We start from the raw sequence: 6,010 nt of genomic DNA on the forward strand, positions 1-6,010 counted from the left end.
AACACGTTATCTACATGTGCACATTTATACACATTCAATTACTCACCTTTCTGGTGGTTTGGACTGAAATAACAAAGTTGTTTTTCCCCCACTGCTAACATGTTACATTCTTTTTTATTACATTTAAAAATTGTGCAGTTAATTTAAAATCCAACTCCCCTTTGAGAAACAGATTCAATAACCGCAGCCTCTAGGGATTCACCAGTCTATGAATGATAATCACTTGTAATTAACACTCAGCTGAGTTACCCTGTCTCCAAATGTGCGAGTTAAAAATCTGCCTCTCCCTCCTTTCTTTCAAGCCTTTGACCTCAACACCATGATTAAATTGCCAGTTTGAAGACACTAAACAACTCAATTAAAACTGCTGGACTCCATCAGCGAACGGCGAGCAGAATTCAATCTGCTGATTTGCAGCAGGCAGATGCTGTCCGGGATAATGTGCTGTGGAAGATGTGTTTTCTCCGCTTCATGTCCAATGCCTAAGTACCTGTCCAGTTCAATCAGTGAGTGAGGAATGAATTAAAGGTGCAGAGCGGGTCTATCCTCTGGAGCTTTCATTTTCCTAAAATTAACTGATGACTTTCCAGAAGAAGAATGACCTTCAGTAACATATACGCCATCTAGTGGTCATAGTAATTATGATGTGATGCAGTTCAGATGACGTCAATATAAAGTGACTTGATACGATTATTTTTGCCTTGTTAGTAGGAGGTAAGTTTGGTGGACGGCTAGATATATATTGGACTTAGTTGCAGTAGACCACTGTTTGCTTTCCATCTCTAACCATGAGTGTTGTTTCTTTAAAAACAAAGGCCATGGGGTGTTTACTATTGCCATGACAACAAAGCTTATGTAACTTTAAGGAAGTATAAACCATGTTTCAAATGATTATTTTAACCCAAACCATGATCTTTCCCTAACCAAGTGGTTTTCGTGCTGTCACCACCACAAAACATTATTATCTTCCACAGTGATTTGTAGCAGTTTTTGAAAGCCAGACTGCATTATAAAACTGTTGAAGGTTAAAACAAGCAAAGAAGTCTAAGTGTAGTATTAGGTTGTTGTTGCTGGTCTGAATTTTAGACCTATACTGTTGTTGTTTGTATGAAGGTGTGTTGTTATAACTTTAGCTGACATTTAATTACTGATTAATTGACAATATTGCTTAGTCACAAATGCATTACTGTGTAAGGCTGTTAACAGTATCCCTGGCCCCTCTTTACTCTCTGAGGCCTACAAACTACAGTCCCTCACCTGCAAACACTTAAACTGGTTAGTGCTCATTAGTGGTGAGTGTGTTGAACTGAGTTTCTTAGCTTCTCAGTCAGTTAGCTGAGTCATTGGAAGGCTTACATTTACCATTGAGACCAACATTTATTTTGCTGCTGCAGTTGTTACTTTTCCCCAAATAATATGTTCATAATCCCAACAAGCATGCACAACAATTGCTGCTATCTGGTGATACACTGCCCCCTATTTGTTTGTTGCGGGTAGTCAAATCTCACATAGTGCACCTTTAAAGTCACCATGCAAGGGCTTCACTCAGAGTGAACATACTCCGAATTAAATTAACTAACTCCAAGAAGAGACATCAATCTCAGGGTCTTTCAACTCAGAGAGATCAGGGTTAGGTTCAGACTAAACCTGCTTGACAGACTCTTGATCATACAGTAATACACTACAGTTCATAATAAACACAATTTTAATCATATATAGACACAGTTTGACCGTTACAAAAAGTGCAAAAATAAAAGTTAGAATAAGGTACACATTTAGACACATTTATAATTTAATGAAGACCTCACTGACTGGTATTGATTGATTTTTAGGGCACTTGGTGGCAACACAACACGCTGTAAACACAACATTAACATATTATCACTTTAAGTAGTTGTTGTGGCAAATGTCTTACTAAACATTTGACTACTTATATTACACACACAGCAGATACAAGCAACATTAGTATTATTTGGAAAAGTGCTTTTGTCCCGCTGATGAATGCAAATCCAATTTTAACTTTCCTTGCAGCTCTCTTCTGATCCTCACTTACTAAAAATATCTGGCTTTTCAGCTGGCAAATGTTCCACCATGTTCACTAGCTTGTCACACACTTTGTCTGTCTATCATTTCGTTCTGGGCAGGTAACTTACAATAGGTTTATCAGAACTTTTCCACTGCACTGGAAACAGCTGCCTACTGCTGCTGCTGGAAAGGAGGTTGATGAAAGTGTTGAGCGTGAACCAAAACAGTGAAGCTGAAAGGCCGGAAAAATAAAACAAAGAACTAAAAAAAAAAATGTTAAAACGCTCTGTGGAGCTGAGTGGAACTGCTGAGTGGGTTCTTTTTGGATTATGAGCAACACATATCATGTTACACAAACCAAGTTGATGTATTGATAGTATAAAAATAATGATTAGAGCACCTAAAAACCCTAAAAGCACCTGTAAATCAATCTGCGGCAGTCCTTTTTTTCATTTTACGTTTATGAATTGTTAAATAAAAAAACAAAACATGTCTTTTGATGTGAAAAATGTGGCATGTCATAGAAGGATAAGTTACCACAGGTGCAATTAATAACAGTAATGGTGGCCACCTATCTAAGTGAGCCACATCCAGTGCTCTGGTCTTGTTCATGCTGGCTTACTGGGACATTTGAATAATGTTATTAGTTCCACCTGTGCTTTTCCTGGTGTGACAATCAGACTGTCTGCTGTGAAAAAGGCTCATTGTATTTGGTTTCATGCTTTGTTAAAGGCTCTCTGTCTGTTTGGACAGGGGATTTACAGTACGGGAGCCAGCCATGTACTGTACTGTATTTGTTAACACTAACCCTTTTTGTACTGCATTAAATACTTGAAATGTTTATCTGTGGATTTAATATGAAAACTGCCCATTAGCCGCACCAATTCTGGAAGTTTCTCTTTATATTTTAGTTCCATCTACTTTGAAACTTTCATCCCTTTTTGTGTGTAGTGTGTGATGCACATTTACTAACTGCCTGTGTGTTCCTGCTTGGATGCAGCCTTCCCCTTCACTGCATGTGGTGTTGGTAATTGAGGGACCTCTCACCTTTTCTGTGCTTGCTGTGTTTCTCTATGTGTGATTCTGTGTTGGAGGTTGTTTTGACCCTGATTAAAAAATACAGGAGATGAGGGTAGTAACAGCGATGTAACACCGGGAAAGACAAAAACAAGGTAAATGGAGTTGGATAAACAAGGCCACAGTAATGCCAAAAGAAAACTGCTTCCTCAAAAAAGAACAAAGCGTAGCCAATTAAACTGATTAACTAGATAAGAAAACAAACAAAGGTAAAAAAACTATGATGCCAAAACAAAGACAATGAGAATTAATGAGATTCACCCTCACCCTGGAGTAAACGCCGCCGATTATCACCCCAACAGTCACTCGCAACTAGTTTTGCTACACCACACAGCTTGAAGCTGCCGAATGGCCCACTGGCACCGTCAGCTGTATCCCCGGCCCTTTTAAAACTGCCAGCTTTAATCAGCAAGTGGGTGCCGGTGCGCTCGGCCACATACATCATCGTACAGAGGGGGGGAGAGGGAGAAACCTAATGAAGAAGCAGAAACAAGTAAAACAAAAAGAAACATACACCTACTCCATAGAGGCTCTGTGTATTGTTGCCCCCTGGTCCTCCCTATTAGCCCTGAGGCAATCCTGCAAGGTGTCCACGAATAGAAACATAATGTATTACCATTGTATTTCATGGACCTGTTCAATCAATTGCAACCATATCACAATCCCACAGTATATCCTGCCTTAAGCTTCAAATCAGTTTTTTGTTGACACTGTCAGAGCAGTGTTGAATCCACTCTGTCGTAGCTTATAAAGCCTTCTGTAGTTAGTGGGAGCACATTATATTGGCAGGTTATTCTACTGTTTTGTCCACCTTATGTATGCTCATTGTGGTGGACAATAATGCCATTAATTGAACTATCTTATACGTCACCTGTAAAATCTGCCTGACCAAAAAGCTAAATCAAGATTAGTTTTATTTGCAGGGTTGGAGGCAAAGTTGAATATCTTTAATGAAAACAGTCATCTCTACAATTTTTATAAACTGTATTTTCTGAGTCTTTCCTTTTAAATACATCTAAAGCTATGTGTCTAATGTTCTTGGATGTAATTCTTATAACCTGAGGCCAACTTTCTGACTTCCTGCAGTGAACAATGTGCACTCACACAAAATCTTATAAGGAGGGCAAAGAGTATGAGAGTGTGAGTCATGCCTGCATCACAAAGCATTTGAAAATAATGCTTTGCTTGTTTTAACCTTTCATGGAGTAATGGATGGGTGGAGTTGGCCATGAAGTACAATACAAAGAACGCCAGAAAGTTGAGAGAATAACAGGAAAAGTATTTGAATGTCACTTTCCCTGTGAGTGACAACTTGACACTATCTGAGTAAACTCCCGCCCATTCAGACAGCTAATACAAATAGCAAGATTTATCTCTGTGTAACTGACAAAGGGTCAGTTCAGGTCAGTTCAGTTCAGGTGAAATGTTTACACCTGTCAACAACAGAAGTGTTTCATCTTACCACCCAGTCTCCATGAACTGGTTTTACATGATTCACTGGCTTTGATTGAGTTTGCACAGTTGGGGCGTTATGTGACAATTGTGAAGGATTCTCCAAAAATTGAAAAAAACGACAGGGCTGGTAGTGTCGAAAAAGTCAAAAATGGGGAAGTGTGGGCGATTGTCCCAAACCTTGCTAAAAGGGGCCAAGGGGGGCGGGCTGAGTGATAAATGAGCAAAATCAAGCACATTTGGGGCGTTATGTGAAAATTGTGAAGGATTTTCCAAAGTGGGCAAAAATTGAAAAAAACGACAGGGCCGGTAGTGTCGAAAAAGTCAAAAATGGGGAAGGGTGGGCGAAGAAAGAGTAAATGTCATTTTAAGATATTTTTTTTCCTGAATGTTTTAAAACATGTCTGGATAGGCTCTGTAATCATTTTTTCAAAGGGCAATCTCAGCGCCAGTTTAATACTACCAGTACCTCAAATAATTGTGATAAAACATGGAAAATGTCTCTAATTATTCTGATGTCACACTCCAGCCTCCATACACTACTCGTTTAATCACTTATTCAAAGAGTGTACAACATTATAGTATGATTAATAAATATTTATATTTGAACTGCGGGAAAGACTGGCCATGGTGCAACTCGGTTCATTAAAATCCACACACAGAACTGAGTGTTAATATGGAACGATTCTGCAAAGCTACAGATTCTGATTGTAGTGTTGATCCTAAATTGATATTCATTTAAAATTCTTCATATTTCAACAGTTAAAGTACATTTTGGAGCATGTGAAACAACTACAACTGAATAGAAATGCAGATAAGGGAGTGGATGCACTGTAATGTCCACTGTAACGTGAATCCTGCTTTAACTGCAGGTGAACAGATCCCGGCAAGATTAAATCTACGAAGGTAAACATGGAAGGTGGGAGGAGCAGATTTCCATTTGGGCCATCTGGATGGTGGATTAGACACCTCAGTGCCTCCATTCAATAAGCAGTGTGTGAGGAAAGAAAAACATCTTTATTGATTGGGGGAAAAAAGCAAGGCACAGCATGGTGCGAACAGCAGATGCTCTCGTCACTCATCAAAAAAAAAAAAAACCCCACACCTCAATCCTCACAGAACGAAGAGTGATGAAAACACTTGACATACAGTAAAGATGAAAATGAACAGGTGCGAGTATATTATTTCAGTGAGTGTTGAGTAGATTTCAGATGATTGGAAGACTGTTGCCGTTATAATAAGCGAATATACTCATCAGCCTTTATGTTTTTGGCAAGAAACTCCTGCAGCATAATGAAAGCGTCTTTGTTGCTTTGAATCTATGAGAAGCCTGCAAGCAAACTGTTATGAAATCCTTGATGTTCATAACACACAACTGCTTTGGTGTTTCTTATTTTATCATGTAGTGTTGACTAAAACTATACAGCGCATTGTTATTTCAGAAGTGGCTCCAGAC

This window comes from Scomber scombrus, chromosome 9 (assembly GCF_963691925.1).
Source record: "Scomber scombrus chromosome 9, fScoSco1.1, whole genome shotgun sequence".
NCBI classification, from domain to species: Eukaryota; Metazoa; Chordata; class Actinopteri; order Scombriformes; family Scombridae; genus Scomber; species Scomber scombrus.